The sequence below is a fragment of the Gracilinanus agilis genome, chromosome 3, assembly GCF_016433145.1.
Source record: "Gracilinanus agilis isolate LMUSP501 chromosome 3, AgileGrace, whole genome shotgun sequence".
NCBI lineage: Eukaryota > Metazoa > Chordata > Mammalia > Didelphimorphia > Didelphidae > Gracilinanus > Gracilinanus agilis.
In genome coordinates, this window is record NC_058132.1 from 419,619,474 (window position 1) to 419,638,257 (window position 18,784).

The following is an 18,784-nucleotide window of genomic DNA, read 5'->3' on the forward strand; positions in this document are numbered from 1 at the left end:
GAAGAAGAGAGATTAAAATTAAACCATTACTGGAAAAGGGCAATTGAGATAATATCAATTTCTTCAAACACATATACTTGCTTTTCCAACTCTACAAGATGTTTATGATTGAAAGTTCACATATCAAATATATCTGATGAAAATATGATGAGGGAATAAGCAGGCTTTCATAATTAACTGAAAAGGTCAGAGAATACAAAATCATACTATATTCATTTCTTGTAGATTAAATTTTAAAAGCATTTGATAAAAAAAGAGAGAAAAAGTAAGGTTTGTAAGTTCTACTTTGAAAAGGTATCTCACACCTATGTTAAAAAATCTTACAAGATCCCTCTAAAGCTACAACAGAGATAGGTCTTTCCAATAACCATCCAACAATTAATGCTGTTAAGGCATAAACCAGGATAATGTGCTCAGAAAGAAAGGATCACTATAGATGGTGATATTGTGGTGATTGCATCAAGCATTAGAACACTGTGGAATCTCCTAGATTAGAATATTAGAAATTAGAATTCAAAAGAGTTCAGCGTAACTATGGAAAATGGATAGAGAATACTTATCATAAAAATTATGGTATACAGTTTTATGGAAAGACCATAAAACCAGTCCTTTGATATAAAAATATATTTTGAATATATACCACAGATGGATAGTGAGTGAACTAGGCCCTCACAATGAATATAGAGAGAAGGCAGAGGGTACTGCTTTTGAGAAATTGAGCAATGTTTTTAATGACTTCACATTACTCCTAAAACAAACATTTATCTTATTGAGTGCCAATATTCTAGTGATAATTGTCTTCAAATAATGGAATACTACAATTTCCAAATAATAAAATGTTCAGGCCCTCCAAAGTATATATATAAAATATACATAACCCCTGGTATACCCTAATCTCCCAGATCCTCAATTTACTCACTTCCCAATGACTCACTCCTCTATCCTCATCTCAACTACATACAGAGATGGTTATACCCTTGGTCTTGACATCACCCACAAGTGCTCTTTCATCTGTACCCTTCTCCTTGACATTTTCTTCTAATCCAGGTTTTCATAATCCTACTCTATCTTAGGTCTCCTCCTGACTGATTCTTCTAAGTTTCTTTTTTTGGATCTTCATCTAGGTCATTGATGGACAACCTCTTGAGCTTAGTGTGTCAAAATTCACCAAAAAACTGAGCATAACTTGGGTGGTGTGTCACTTTGAAAAAAACACCATAATTTTGCAACATTTATAGTTTAAATAACAAAAATGTATAATTGTAATATATAACTGTATTTAATAAACCAAAAACTAATTATTTAACTTACCTGCTTAGTGACTTCTTTGTTCACTTGTCAGTCAGTTTCTTTTGTTGTTGGTCTTGATATTATTTAACTTATGTGGGGTGCTGTGAACTAAGATAAGTGAGGGGGAGGGAGAATTCTTTTTTTTTCTGTTGCCTATTAGTAACTTTTTTGTTGCTGAATTTCATTGGCTAATGAAAATTCATTTAGCTGCTAAATCTTCAATTAAAGGTTGGCATTTTGTACACTTAAAGCCCAAGCAAGCACTACTAACTTCATCTGTCAATCTGTTTCTTTTGTTGGTTTTGACATTATTTAACACTGAGAATAAGGTCTCACAAAACTACATAGAGGGAAAAATTGTGAGTAAAACCATTGCTATATTTTTCAGGGTACTAAAAGTATCTGGTAATCAGTTCCAGGCACTCCAAATTTCCTGTTCGTAATGGCACTCCTCTTGATTCTCCAAGCGGCATCTTTCCAGATTCTCAAGCTTTGACCTTAAGTTGACAAACACCTGAGCCCAGATGCTGTCTTGAAACTCTGAAGTTGCATCTTCAAATCATTAATTTACATCCATTGGAAACCATTTAATTCCAAACTATTGTAGACTACTACAACAGGATACGTAATTATTTTCATAGTCTGTTCTAGGTTTCTAAACTGATTAGATCTATCACTGAACTAGTCAAGTAATGAGTCTAAAACATGTTGGTACTTTATATGCAAGGGTTCCATTTCATTTTGTACAGCTGCACTGGTCTTCTCAAAATACTTTGTTACTTGAGGAAAATACTTATAAGTTTTATTTTCTACATCTTGCTTGAAAATTTTAAGTTTACTTTCAAAAGCTTTTATGTATCCAAACATAACATCAATACTTTTGCCAAAACCTTGTAACTTTAAATTCAGTTCATTAATATGAATGGAGAGATATGTAAAAAACATCAGGGTGTTGACCCACTTATCATCATTGAGCTGAGGAAAGTTTCCCAGTTCCTTATCCTCAAGAAATACCTTAATTTCTTCAAAGCACTCCACAAAGTGCTCAAGAACTTTGCCTCAGCTCAGCCATCTTACATTATTGTACATCAGCAGTTCACTGTAGGTGGAATCAACCTCCAGTAAAAAGTGCAGGAAATTCTTGCTTGTGAAGAGGGCAAGCAACTATTAAATTAACTATTTTTATAACAACTGACATTAAGTTTTTTAAGTTGGTGAACCCTGCCTTGGCACATAAAGCCTCTTGATGGATAATACAATGAAAAGGCACAGTTGGATGTCCACTAGCTTCTGTAAACAATTTGACAAATCCAACTTTTTTCCCCACCATGTTTGTTGCCCCATTTGTCATCACTGACACAACTTTAGATATATCAATGCTTACGTCACAGAATGTTTGTATAACAACCTAACATATTTCGCTTCCTGATGTACTTGTTGGCACTGATACTAACTTTATCAACTCTTCTCTCATTGTGAGACCATTAGACTCTCCACCAGCAATGGCCAACTGAGCATGTGATGTGACATCAGTAGTTTCATCAAGAGAGATCAAAAAATATTTACAATTACTTATGTCTCTTTAATTGATGTTGTACATTTGTGTTCAGTCTCATTATTTGGTCTTTTATGTTATTTCTACTGAATGGTAACTCAGACATTCCCTTAATAATTGCATCTTTATTCTGCATATCATGGAATAGAACTGGTGCACATCTTAGGAGAATTTCTTTAATAAATCCTCCCTCACTGAGTGTTTTTCCATGCTGAGCTATGGAGTGAGCAATGCTCAGACTTGCAGATGTTTAATTTGTAGAGCCTTTTACAAATTTAAGGATGGAATTAGATTGGCTCTTATAAAAATGTTGCTGCCTAGGTGATAATTAGATTAAATCTACCCTGCCCATCTTTAGATTTCATCACCAAAGGTGAAAACATCTCCACTTAACTCACAAGTCAGGTGGTCTGTGACCCATGTGTCCTAGAGTGAGTGACAAATCAAAATTTACTGACCGCCTCCTGGGAAGTCCTAAGAAAAGCATCTGTTGTGATTGGACACAATCTAAGAGGAAGACCCAAGAAGTGCCGAAAAAGAAGTTATTTTAAAAAAGAGCTCGGTGAGCTCAGCTTGTCTCTTCTGGTTCTTGAATGGGACCTGAAGGCACTCTTCTGGTTTGTGACCAGGACTTGGAGGAGCTCTGGAGCTGGTGAGACTGTTCTTAAATTTTTTCTTTGGAATTCCACATGGTGAGTGTAAAAACTGAATCTTCCTTAATTTCTCTTAAGGAACTTCCCTTTCAAAGAGACTGTGACTGAAGTTTTTGCTTCATACGCCTCTGGGCCTCCAGGCCTTCGGGCCTCAGCCCTCAGCTCAAGGCCTTTTCCAATCAAGGACTAGATAGATCTGCTTGGGTTAAATCAGGGACCTAAGTGAATTATTTAGTTTCTCAGGTTAATTATCTTACCTTATCCTCTCTCTAAATTTCTTACTTTCTCTCTCTCTTCTCATTTGTAAATAAACTTCCATAAAAGTCATTTTGACTTGAGGTTATTCTTCAATTGGGAATTGATTGTGGGAAGCCAATAAGAGAATAGATAAAAATCTGAGACCCCTCTTTTGACCTCTTTTATGATCCATACCTTTTCTTATTGGAAAAACATTATAGACTTATTGAAAAGCTTTAAGTTCCTAGCAAACCAGAAGGTACAGAGTTAACAATTTCTCTCCTTGATAATTAAGAAGCCCGAACTCTAAAAAATATATTACTTAGACAATCAAGGCCAGAAACAGACAAAACTAGATAAAACTTTATCTGACCAGGTGCAATCCTGTAAATCAAGAGTACAAGACTCAATTTGTTTAGGATCTCTATGAAATATATTTCTGCTCCCGGAATTAACCTCCTACTAATTGGTGGTTGGAATTTGGCCTTTGACCCTGGACCTATCTCTCAACTTTTTAGACTTTAATGGGTTTTTGTATAATTTGTAACCCCTTCACAGCTGTGATTCTTTCTCTGGGTTCTTTGTGTCAAACCAGACTATATTAAACTCAAGACTCCATGGCAAGTTGGAGCAGTTTTGAGCTAAGCATTTAGTCTGACTGTTCTCATTCAATCCGACACCACTAAACACCACTCAGAACCCCCAGAAATATAGAGCTGGCTCTCTATAATTGATTTAATTACCATCTGTATGCTAATAGTTCTCAAATCTGTCTTTCCTGCCCCACTCTCAATTGCTTTCCAATCTTGCATCTCCAACTGCCTTTCAGACATCTCAAACTGGATATCCAATAAACATCTTAACCTCACTATGTCAGAAACAGAACTCATTATCTTTCCCTCTAAACCTTGCCCCCTCCTACCTTCTCTATTTCTGTAAAGGGCAACACCATCCTTCCAGTCTTTAAGGATCATAATCTAGGAGCTATCCTGTATTCCTCACTATCTCTCACATTCTATATCCATGCTGTTGTCAAGGCCCATTGATTTCACCTTTGCAATATATCCCAAATATGTCCTCTTCTCCCCTTTGGCACTGTGGGAGGCGAATAAGAGAAACAGAGTCTTAAATAGATGAACATCTGAGATTCCTCTTTTGACTCCTTTTCAAGATCCACACCTTTTCTTAATAACATTATATGTCCCATTGGAAAGCTTTAAACAAACCAGCAGTTACTGGGTTAACAATTCCTTTACAAGAAAATTAAGATCCATAAACTCTAAGAATATTCCTAAGTCAGCCAAGGTCAGAGCTAGACAAAACTTCATCCATCCAGGTGCAGTCCTCCCTATAAAAAATACAAGACTCAATTCATTTATGATATCTATAGAATATAGTTACAATTATCAGAATTTGCTTGCTGATATCCAGGTGGCTAGAATTCGGCCTTGGACCCTGTTCTATCTTTACTTTGAAGCCTCCAAGGATTTTCTTTTGTGTGATTTGTAACCATGAGCTGTAAGTTTTTCTTTGTGTTCTTTGTGTGAAATGAGTCTTGAAATATATATATATATAATAAACTCCATGCTCCTGGAGCCAGAGCTGGAAGAATGAAGTAAAAGACATTTCCCTTGTCCTGTCCTTATTTCCTTATCAACTAAACTGTCATCAGATTATCAGAGATGATAAAGAGATCCCCACATGGCACTGCCACCATTCTGGTGCAGGCCCTCATCACCTCACACCTGGACTACCTTAATAGCCTGCTAGTGGGTCTACCTGCCTCAAGACTCTCCCCAGTACAATCCCTTAAACCAGTGATGGACAAACTACTCCCCACAGGGGAGGGGAGTGCACAGCCCTGAATGGTCTATCTGGTGGGAGACATTATTCCTAATCTAGCAAATACAATGAGTAGGATACAATACAATGAAACTTCAAAAGAGTTGCCTTAGAAACAGACTGACAGATGAGCATTTCCTTTCCTTTGGCCCCCCTCTTTAGAAAGTTTACCCATCACCAACTTAAGCCACTAAAGTCATTTTCCTAAAATATAGACCTATTCATGTCACCTCTCAATTCAATAAACTCCAGTGGTTTCTTATTGTCTCCAGGAGCCAGTGCAAAAATGGATCTGTTTCGGGGCAGCTGGGTAGCTCAGTGGAGTGAGAGTCAGGCCTAGAGACGGGAGGTCCTAGGTTCAAATCCGGCCTCAGACACTTCCCAGCTATGTGACCCTGGGCAAGTCACTTGACCCCCATTGCCCACCCTTACCACTCTTCCACCTATGAGCTAATACACAGAAGTTAAGGGTTTAAAAACCAAAAAAAAAAAAAAATGGATCTGTTTGGCATTCGAAGCCCTTTATAATCTAGCCCCCTCCTACCTTTCCAGTTTGCTAACCTTTCTCCCCAACCTGTACTCTTTGATCCAGTGACATTGGCCTCCTGGTTGCTCCTCAAGCAAGAGACCCATCTCTCAGCTCCAGGTATTTTCTTTTGCTGTGCCTCCTTGGCTCTGACTACTGACCTCCCTGGCTTCCTATAAACCTCAACTAAAATCCCACCACAAGAAGTTTTCTCTAACCCCTCTTAATTCCTCTCTTAATTTTTTTATCTTGTATATATTTGCTTTCATGTTATCTCTCCTATTAGCTTCTTTTTTTTTTAATCCTTACCTTCTGCCTTAGAATCAATACTGTGTATTTGTTCCAGAGCAGAAGTGCAGTAAGGGTTAGACAAAGGGAGTTAAGTGACTTGCCCAGGGTCACAGAAGTGACTGAGATCAGATTTGAAGCCAGAACTTCCCATTTCTAAGTCTGGTTCTTGTCCACTGAGCCACCTAGCTTTCCTGGATTATAAACTTCTTAAGGGCAGGGACTATATTTTGCCTCTGTTTGTATCCCCAGCTGTTGGCACAGTTTCTGGCATATAGTAGTTGCCTGATAAATGTTTATTGAGTGAATAAATGAAATCATGATCAGAGATCAGAAACACAGATCAGAGTTCCCAATTCCTTCAAAGTAGTTTGTGTTTCTATTGTTAACTTGAAAATAACACAGAACTACCACAGTAGTCAGAAAAACCACTTTTTAATCAGGATAGAGATAAGTCCAATATTTGGCCCTGTGTTAGTGGAAATTTGGGGTTCTTTGGAGTTCATTGAGTCTTAATATTCAGATCCATGATATAAACTTCCTGTGGACGTTTAGGGGACTTGAGAACTACACTTCCCATGATTCAAAGGACTTCTGTCTTACGTGTTGATGTGGGCCAACGTAAACAGAACCTTAAATAGGGAAAGCTTGATTGGTACTCTCTCCTGCAGAACAAGCCAGGTGGGCAGAGGTAATGACGGGGTATTTGAATTAGATTTTAGCAGGTACATGGCCTTCTTAATTACCAATATGGCCTTAAATAAACTATTAAATATTTTTAATATATTCATCTATATCAATATTATTCGTAACAGCCCTTTACTAAGAGTCTGGCTCCACAACTTTTACAGGGTTTACACCCTGGACTCTGGGGACATATCCCTGGGCGTGTCACTGCTAGATGTATAGAACTTAGAAAGAGTCAGAATTAAAAACCCAGACCCCTGTATAATATTATAGTGAAACAGGCTTGTCTGTAGGAATTCCTAACTTACAGACCTTTGGTTTCCAGACCTCTCCCCCTTATCTGAAGGAATTCCTACCTTCCAGACCTCCCCCCCTTATCTGAAAGAATTCCTTCCTTCCAGACCCCTTCCCTTTATCTGAAGGAATTCCTACCTTGAAGACCTCCCCCTATCCTGTCCCCTGCTGCCTACAGACATCCTCCTATCCTATCCCCTGCTGCCTACTACCCTTTAAAAAACACACCTTGGCACAGCTAGGGGTCCCACATCAGCCTTTCAGTGTGAGACCCTTAGCTTAAGCTAAGATAATAAAGTCCCTTTGGATTTTGCATTGCTGGTTTTCAGACTCCTTTTTGGGATTGACTCTCCAGGCACTTCAGATGATGACTCCAAGGAACAAAAGAAATTCGGGAACCTATATACCATTTGGGGAGAACCAGAGGCCGGGGGAAGATGATTGACATTACCATAGCTATAAGGAAATGGGAGTGTTCAAACTATACTGACAGGATACAATCAAGCTTGGGAAAGGAATCATAGCTAGAGCCTAGGGTATAAAGGAAGGGGCTACCTACAATGGATACTAAAGGATGGTCCCTGCCCAAGTGTGGGTCTTCCTGGGAAAGGGTCTCTGATACAATGAGGAAGACTACTTAAGACCAAAAAAGAATTTAGCATTTGCTTAATCCCACCTAACTGGGATTGTCATTTACCTTAAGGTCCATTATTCAGTCTGAAACTGCTAGCCTGAGATTCCCTTCAGGGTGGATTCTCATGGGAACAGGGAAACAAGTATAAGCTTTGTAGTTTCCAATTTACAAGCTAGTCCTAAAACTTGGGGTTCATCAGATCTTACTAAGCTACAAGTTTGAGGTTTCTAGATTCCATGTCAACACTATTAAAATATGAGTCTGGCCATAGACAATGAATTTATCATGATTTATTGATAGACAGGAGAAGGAAAGGAGGATAAGAGAGGGAAAGGGAGAAAGAGAAAGAGAGAGATCTAAGAAGAGTATTACTCTAATCTAGTTCCCCATTTTGCTGCTTATCCTCCAGTCCCTTATACCAGCACTCCCACAGAAGTAAAATAAGAGAACTGCTTCCTTGTTCATCATTCATATACCCTCTTCGTTCAGCCCTTGGTACTGCTATTGCATGTATAAGTTGACCTACAGGGGATGCCAGGCATGCAGGAGATGATATAATGTTTGCAACATGAGAAGGGGTGGGCAAATTTCCTTCACACATTTGTCTTTACCATATTGTTGTCTTTGTATAAAATATTCTCCTAGTTCTATTCACTTCATTCATTATCAGTTCATACAGGTCTTCCCAGGTTTCTCTAAAATCATCACTAACGTTCTTACAGTATAATAGTATTCCACCACATTTATATACCATAACATGTTCATCCCTTCCCCAATTTGGGGGCATCTTGTCAGATTTCCATACTTTGCTACCTCAAACAAAGCTTTAAATATTTTAATATATCTTGGAGTCTTATTTTGTTTTTGTTTTTCGCTTAGGACTAATCCATCCTTTAATCTCTTCTCCCTCTAATTCTTCCTTTTCCCTTTTCCCCTTTCCCTCCTACTTACTATTTAGTGAAATGTATTTCTGAACCCAGTTGTGTGTGTATTTATATATTCTTCCCTTCTTTGACCAGTTCAGATGAGAATGAGGTTCAAGTGTTAGCCACTCTCCCTATCTCTTTCTTATTTTGTTTAGATGTTTACTTACACACATTCATTATATGAGGAATTTTTTTCCCTTCCCTGACCAGATTTATACCTCTTCCCCTCCTTTTCTCAAATCATCAAAATATTAAAAAAAATACTCCAAGCCCTTCTCTATAATTAGGCTCCTTCTATGATGTTGATAGGGTAAAGAGGAGATACTCATAACATCTTCCCATATTGGAATGTGAACAATTTATTTTTCTTTAATCTCCTGTCATTGTTTGTTTATTTGTATTTACTTCTTTATGTTTCTCTTAACTCTTTGGATTTCAAAATTTCTAAACAGTTGTGGTCTTTTCATCAGGTATACTTTGATACAAGTTTCACTGAAGGTCTATTTTTCCCCTATAGGATACTCAGTTTTAGGGGGTAATTCTTGGCTATTAGTCTATATTATTTGTCTATGGAATATTCTATTCCAGGATCTTTGCTCTTTCATAATGGGTGGCTGTTAAATAAATTAGATGTGATCCTAACTGTGATTCTTCAACATATGAGTTCCTTCTTATTGACTGCTTACAATACGGTTTTTTTTCTTTTACCTGGATGCTCTGGATTTGGGCCTTAATATTCCTAGAAGGTATCATTTTAAAGTTTCTTTTAGTAGATAACTTGGTTAATTGTTCTATTTCTACTCTACTTTCTGGTTCTAAGAGATCTGGGCAGTTTTAAGATTTCTTAAAATGAAGTGGGGTACTTCATAATACAAGTCCAGATACCCAGAAATTCAATAATTGGAACCATTATTCATTGATTAAAAGAAAGAAAGAAAATCTATCAGCTGGGACAGCCTTCCCTAATGGAAACTGTATCAGACTGACATTACAAATCAGTTCACATAGGTTACAAGATATAAGGATATTTCCTTTCACATTCAGGTTCTTATTTGTCAAGAAAACACTCATCACAAACACAGATAGTGATAAGTGGATAACATTCAGATCATTCAAAGGATATTTACTTTTCACTTGTACCTAAACACTCATCCAAAGTTAGCTATTCCATCCTGACCTATTTGTTTGCAACTAATGTCCCTTTGTTGTCCATAGGGGAATTTGGACTCTGACCCACCACCTGCATAGGTGGCTTGGCCTCCAGGAGGGATTAGGTCCGTTTCCTAAATAATGCAGGAATGGATTAATCAACTTCAATTCTACTTTATTCTCTGACCCAGGGAGGGGCAAACTGTGGCCCTCAGGCCAGATGCCTCCCCCTGAAATGTTCTATCCTGCTGGTGACATTATTCCTTGTTAGGGACCAAGACTTTAAGATAAGATAGTCACTCTTCTAAGAATAGATATCATTCACTCTTCTAAGATAAGATATTGATCATAGGCCCAGCCATGCTTGGAGACAGTAAGACGCCACCAGAGATTTTCTATGCTCCCTTTCCGCGTTCCTTTCCCCCTTAATATCTGCCGACCCCCTTCTGCCCTCAACCTATATATTCTTGTCATAGATCTGCAATAAACGAGCCTTGTATCCATCTAAACGATTCTGTGTCTTGCACGCGAGGTCTCCCCTCTTCTTCCCCTATGGGTTTTTAGGTTGCCGTTTCCCCGGACCCCTCGGTTGTGTCCGGCTGGGACAATTCCTAATCTAACAAATACAATTAGTAGGATACAATACAATGAAACTTCAAAAGAGTTGCCTTAGAAACAGCCTGACAGATGACATTTCCTTTCCTTTGGCCCCCTCTTTAAAAAGTTTGCCCATCATTGCCTAACCTATTTCATTTATTCAGACTACTTCAGAAACAGGATGTCTTGGCTCTTTTTTTGATCACAGTGTTCAATGATTATAAAAAATGTTTTCTCTTTGATATATTTTTCAGGTCAGTTGATTTTTTCAGTCTTTCAACTTTGTTTTTTAAATTTTTATTTAATTAATTTAGAACATTTTTCCATGGTTACAGGATTCATGTTCTTTCCCTCCCCTCCTCCCACCCCTCTCCAATAGCCAATGCACAATTCCTCTGGGTTTTACATGTGTCATTGATCAAGACCTATTTCCATATTATTGATATTTGCACTAGGGTGATCATTAAAAGTCTACATCTCCAATCATATCCCCATCAACCCATGTGATCAAGCCATTGTTTTTTCTGTGTTTCTAATCCGAGAATTCTTCCTCTGAATGTGGATAGTGTTCTTTCTCATAAGTCCCTCAGAGTTGTCTTTGTTTTAATTTTTCTTGTTATTTCATGGAGTCACTGGCTTCTATTTGGTTTCTTCTAATTTTAAAGGAGTTTATTGCTTGAGCAAAATTTTGCACCTCTTGTACCATGCAGTTAATTCCCTTCCCAATTCTTTCTTCTATAACTCTCATTTCTTTTTTTTCGGTTTTTTTCTTCTAGCACTCTCATCTCATTGACAAAGCATATATTTTACTCTTAAAAAAATTTTTTTTTTGTTTTATCTATTCCAGGAATTCCTGGTGAATTTGTGCCCAAGCTGTATTTTCATTTGAGGGATTGATTGTAGATGTCATCTTCTGAGTTTGTTACTTGAACATCTGTGTCACCTTACTAGCTCTTTATGGTGGGATTTTTTTTTGTTTGTTCATTTTTCCAGTCTACTTCCTGACTTTGGATTTAATGTTAGGGTTGTGCTCTGTAAGAACTTCTGTAAGGAAAGTCTAAGATGGTCTAGTTGCTCTCTTCTTAGAGTATTGGATGTTACATTGTTCCAAGATCTCAGGGACAGCTCAGGCTAGAGACCTGCAAGTGCTTCCAAAGATGTTTAATTCAGGACAGAGTCTAATTACTGTCTTCCCTGATTTAAGATCTATAAGTTCCTCACACGGGTTTAGGGCTGAGCAATAGTAGATTGTTACTGGTCTTAGCCACTCACTGGAAATCAACTGGAAAGCTCTGCTGGTTCAAAATTACAGAACTGCAGGCATTCCTTTAATTGGAGATTCTTGCCCTGATTATTCTTCAGGCTTCAGACTGGACTAAAAGCTGGAACTGATATCCCATTAGGGGCTGAGCCACACAACAGATATTTTCTTCTGAATTTACTTCTCTCTTAGATTACCACCTAGGGCCTGAGATTGCTGACCCAGAACCACAGAGTGAGCAACAAAGCTGTCAATTGGCATCTGCTTCCATCATGGTGCCCTGGTATAGGTCTGAGGGTGACGATATGGATCTGAGACCCCTTCATTCTCCATTTCACAGCCTCTGGCATGTTACTGGCCAGACCCCTTCTTCCCTACTGCCCATAGACTACTCTACTTGTCTCCCTATACTGACATAGGCTGGAAAAATTACTCCTGATTTTTTCTTTCCTATCAGAATTCAATCTGATGGATTTTCTAGATATTTTGGTCAGAAAAATACAGTGGAGAGGGAATGAACTTGTGAACTCCCAGGTTAAGAAAATTCCTTCTTCCAATGCAGGTCAGCACCTTTCTCTGCAATTTATAGTCTTGGAGAGTTGCCTAGAGCATTCAGAGGTTAAATGACTTGCCAAAGGTCATATAGCCAGTCAGACTTAAACTTAAATTATTCTGGCTCTGAGTCTGGTTCTTCATCTACTACACCAAAGAAAAAGTGCCATGTCCAGGTAGGTATTGAGTTATCTTGGATTTAGCCTCACCTGCTTATTCCCACAGGCAGATAGACAGAGTAGAGACAGAGAAACAGAAACATACAGAGAGTAAGACAGAGACAAAGATAGACAGAGAAAAACACAGACACAGAGAGACAAACAGATAAACATTTTAATTTTATGTGTCTTTTATCCGCTATGAAGAAGAGGATAAAGAGGGGAAAAAATCCCTAAATAATTTGCTAATCTTTCCTTTGTTACTAAGTCTGTGTTTCTTTGCATCTGTGGTTATATCTATATATGAAAAATCTGCTCAAAGAAATGAGACATCAGCTCAAAGTTGATACAGTCCTTAGGGCTGGCAGAGCATATTTCATCAGAGATGAATCTAATGCAATTAGTGGAATTAAAGCAGTTATGGGTAGGCAACTCGCTGCCAAGAAACTGTACCAAATTGTTCTCTAATAGAATTACTTTTTCAGAAAGTCTATACCTAGCACAAATAAGTAGGAGGCAGTCGTTTGTGAAAGAGCAGCAAAAAGAAAAATGCTGACCCTCAGTAAATGTGTTTTTATAATCCATGCAATTCCAATTGATTGATGTTCAAGACAAAATCACTACCCATTCCATTACTTTGCTTTCCAAGTACCATTTAGAAGCTTTTAAAATCAATATAATTCTGTAAATAAAATGATGCTCTATCAATAAGGATATAAATTTGATAAATTATGTTGTTCTATTTTAACTAGTAATCAAGCCAAAAGAAAATTGGCTTGGTAGTCAGATTTAACATTAAGAACATTATATAATTTCTATAAAAAGAATAAGCTCTGATATTACTTTGATTAAGTATACTTCTAGAAATCTAATTTTTAAAAAAATATATAGGTTTAATGTATTTTAAGACAATTCTGCATTCTCAGTTTCTATTTTATCAAATTCACCAAACTGGATTCTACCTAATAGAGCCATTAGATTTTTTTTAAGTTTTCTAGTTGATCAAAATTATATTACTTTTACTCCAGGAAAAAGGAGTAATTCAAGTTTTAAATTAATTGGATGAGTGATGTTAGCATAGTTTCATAAAGAACAAGTCAAGCCAGATGAATATCATTTCTCTTCTTTTTAAAGATTGCTAAATAAATAGATGAGGGTGTCAGCATGGAATTTAGAAGCCCCCAAACTTGAAGCTTTCACCTTCAAGCTAACTAAGCTAGAGGTCAATCTTACTAGGCTACAAATTTGGAGGCTTCTAGATTCCACATTGACAAGGGGAATGCTATGGATATAACTTACCTAGATTTTAGTAAAGTATTCAGTAAATTATTTCATATCTTATGGAGAAGATGAAGAAGTATAGATTAGATGATAATATACCCAGATGGATTCAGAACTGGTTGGATAAAAAGATTAACAGAGAAGTTGTTAACAGTTCAGTGTGGCAAGGGGTCTCCAGTATAACCCCCCAGAGATGTGAGCTTGGCACTGTTCTACTTAACATTTCCATCAAATTTTCTGATGATACCAAGCTGGGAGGGTAATCTAACAATAATGGATAATGAAATCAAGAACCTGACAGGCTAGATTCTGACATGAATATAATAAGGTGAAATTCAATCAGCATAAATGTAAAGTCTTGCACTTAGGTACAAAAATAACTTCAAAAATATAAGATAGGGGATGTATGACTAGACAACAGTTGTTCTGAATAAGACCTGGCTGGGAAGGAAGGATTGAACCACAAGCTCAATATAAATCATCAGTGTGATGTGGCATCCAAAAAAAGGTAATGGGATCTTGGGTTGCATTAGGAAGAGCATAGCTTCCAGAAATAGGGAAATAATACTCCCATTGTATTCTGCCCCAACAGACCTTATCGGAAGCAGTGTATTCAGTTCTAGGAACTATGGTTTAAAGACAATGATAAACTGGAAAGTATACAGAAGAAGCAATCAGGATAGCGAAGGGCCGTGATTCCATATCATATGAAGACTGATCAAAGAAAATAGATATATTTAATTTAGAGAAGATTCAAGAGAGACATAACAGTTGTCTTCAAATATGTAAATGCTATCATATGAATAAAGTATTATGCTTGCTTTGTTTGTCCCCAGAAAGCGGAACAAGGAACAGTGCATAGTTACAAAAAAGGAAAATATAGGCTTGAAATCAGGAAAAAAACTTCACAACCATTAGAACTGTTCAGAATGGAATCAGCTATGTTGAGGGTGATGGGTTCTCTTTCCTTAGAGATCATCAAGGGGAAGCTAGACACCTTTGTTGAATAGTTTATATGGGAGATTCCTTTCAAGTATGTCCTGGATTAGACAGCCACTGAGGTTCCTACTGTTGGATTTAAAAATCAGTCTGGCAGTCTACTGAACTATTTCTGGCCTGGACAAACTACCCCCAGCCCCCAGTGTTTCCCAGTACAGTCTGCCTTATCTCCCCCTATGATAAGCCTAAAACTGAAGCTATCTTATCTGATGGATATTAACCTTCTTGAGGAATGTTTGTCTATATTTGCCTGCTTAACAATATTTGCCTGCTTAATGTATGTTTGCCAAACGCTTCCAGACCCCTGACCCTGAAACCCCCCCCTCCCCAGATGCTTCCTGACCACCTGTCCCTGACACTACCTTGATAATTATGTATGTACCAACCCCCTTCCCCAAACATTTCTATATAAACTCTTGGCTAACATATGCAAGGGGTTGATTCAGGCACTCCTCTCTGCCTAGTGACCCTAGCTATTATTGCTAGTAAAGAATGAGCCTCTTCTTGCATATTGCATTGTCAGTGTGATTCTTCCTCCGGCCAGGAACCTGGGTTAGGTATTAAAATCTGGGTACAACACTACCAACTCTCAGATTCTGTGATCCTGTAGTCAGAGAAAAATATGTTGAAATAGTGAAGTTGAGAAACAAACTGACATAAAAAGAGAAAAAATAGTTAAGTCTGAGAATCTCAACTTTTAGAGGTTTATTATATAGTCATGAGATTTTTTAATATTCTGCCTAAAAAAAAGGAAGATTTTTTTGAAAGGCTAATATTTGCCAGTTTCAATACATAAATGTGTGAATCTTTTTTTTCCTTTGGTCCTGACCTATGGTTTCATTGGAATTGAGAATTTCTATTATGAAGACTTCCTCCAGGGAAAAAGATAGGAAATTAATTTGTAATGTTAACTTGTAAATAACACAGAACTATTAAGGTAATCAGAAAAAAACAAATTTTTCATCAGGAAAGGGATAAGTCCAATATTCAGCCACTATCACAGAGCCCAGCGCCAAAAAATTCACAGGGCCTATGAGAACTTATCCCTAGGAGAATGTACTCTCCTAGATGATTTCTCCCAAGAACAATAGAACTTGGGGAACTTATATACCATTTGGGGAACTAAGGACAAGAAAGTATGATTGATTGGCATTACCATGGTTACAAGGAAATGAGAAGTCCTAGATAGGATTATTAGGGAGAAGCTGATGCCTTACAATGGATACAAAAGGGAAGAGTCCAGCCTAGGGCTGGGCTACCTGGGAGAGGAATTTGATACAATGGGAGAAACTACTAGGACAAAAAGGTACTTATCTGTTTAGGTCTACCTTTAGATCTATTGTTCTGTCTGAAATGGGTGAGTCTAGGACTTCCCTCAGGATGAGTTCTCAGGAGACCAGAACAAACTTGGGGTCTCCAGCTTTCAAATTGACAGTAACATATATCTTTAGAGAGCAGTTACCTGGGTAAAACCAACTTGGCAGAATATAGAAATTATCACAGTGGCTTCCTCTCTACAAACTCCTCCAAACAAATCTAGAAAATGTACCAGACCAAATCCTGAAGGGAAAATACAGAAAAAAATCAGTGAGTCATTTTTCCAGACCAACTCAACTATTTGTTTGTCCTGATGTCCCTTTGTTGACCATAGGAGAACTGGGCTCTGACCCACCACTAATTGACCACAATTAGGTCAGTTTCTTAATTAATTCAGGAATGGATTAATCTACTTCAATTCTACTTTATTCTCTAACCTATTTCATTTATTCAGACTACTTCATTAGTTGTTAAGTAGTTTGCCCAAAGATACATATTCAAATAGGTAAATGCAGGAAAACACACATATATGTATACACACACACACACTCCTTCAAACACAATCCCTACCATTAAAAAGCAGTGTAGTGGGGAAAGTATGGGCATTCAACAAAATTGAAGATTTCCAAGTTTTTGCACAAAAGAGACCAGGACTAAATGGAAAGTTTGATACCCAACGACAAAAATCAAGAGAAACATGAAAAGGTAAATAAGAAACAGAGGGAAAAGAAAGAAAACTCATAATTTTTTAAATTTGACTCTTTAAGGGCTTAAATAAGATCTAATTATCTGTATTACTATGTGGAGAAATGCTATGTATAATTCTCTGTAGTGAACTCTATTCACTATTATAATATTCACTATTATAGCAACCAGAAGAATAATTCATAGGGAGAGGACAGGATACTAAAAGGTCTAAGATGGCATGGGGGGTGGGAAAGAGGGGGTGGAAATAGTAGGGGACACCAAGAAAAATCTGAATAAATAGGATATTCTATTACACACAAAGAGGGCATGGGAAGGGGAGGGGATAAATACTATTATAAGAAGGAGAGGAAGAGAGCATTAAGAGGTAATATAATAATCAAACCTTACTCTCAGTGTAATTAACCCTGAGAGGGAAGAGTAGCTTCATTATCCATTCAGATAAAAAACTCTATCTAACCCTACTGAGAAAGTCAGAAGGGATAAACGAAAGGGAGCAGGGGAGTGGGGAGGTCAAAAAAGGGAGGGGAGAAGAAGCGGGAGGGAACTCATTGGCCTTTAAAAAATAAAAATAGGGGAATAACAAGGGAGGGAGTAGAAAAGGAAGTCAATCAAGGGAGGGGATAAGGGATACCGGCTCAAAACAAACCACTGGTTTAAAAGAAAATAGTGTAAGAAGAAGGGGTGGATCTAGGGGAGGATACAAAAATGTCAGTGAATGCACAACTGATAATTGTAACTCTGAATGTGAATGGGATGAACTCACTCATAAAATGGAAGCAAATAGCAGAGTGGATCAGAAACCAAAATCCTACCATATGTTGTCTACAAGAAATACATATGAGGCGGGTAGACATACACAAGTTTAAGGTTAAGGGCTTGAGCAAAATCTTTTGGGCATCAAATGAGAAAAAGAAGGCAGGAGTGGCTATTATGATTTCTGACAAAGCCTAAGTAAAAATAGATATGATTAAAAAAGACAGGGAAGGTCATTACATCCTGATTAAAGGCAGTATAAACAATGAGGAAATAACACTGCTCAATATATATGCACCAAGTGGTATAGCATCCAAATTCATAAAGGAGAAACTGGCAGAGCTCAAGAAGGAAATAGATAGTAAAACCATAATAGTGGGAGATCTAAATATCCCTCTTTCAGATCTAGATAAATCAAACCAAAAAATAAATAAGAAAGAGATAAGAGAGGTGAATGAAGTCCTAGAAAATTAGATTTAATTGATATTGGAGAAAAATAAATAGGGGCAAAAAGGAATACACCTTCTTTTCAGCTGTACATGATACATTCACAAAGATTGACCATGTAATAGGGCATAGAATCATTGCAAACAAATGCAAAAGAGCAGATATAATAAATGTAACCTTCTCACATCATAATGCAATAAAAATAATAATTAGTAAGGGTACCTGGACAGGCAAATCAAAAACCAATTGGAAATTAAACAATATGATTCTCCAAAACCAATTTGTCAAAGAAGAAATCATAGAAACAATCAATAATTTCATCAAAGAGAATGACAATGATGATACATCCTACCAAACTCTGTGGGATGCAGCCAAGGCAGTACTCAGGGGGAAATTTATATCCTTGAGTGCACATATTAACAAATTAAGAAGGGCAGAGATTAATGAATTGGGTATGCAACTCAAAAAATTAGAAAGCAAGCAAATAAAAAACCCCCAGATGAAAACTAAATTAGAAATACTAAAAATTAAGGGAGAAATTAATAAAATCGAAAGTAAAAGAACTATTGAATTAATAAATAAGACTAGAAGCTGGTATTTTGAAAAAACAGATAAAATAGACAAAGTACT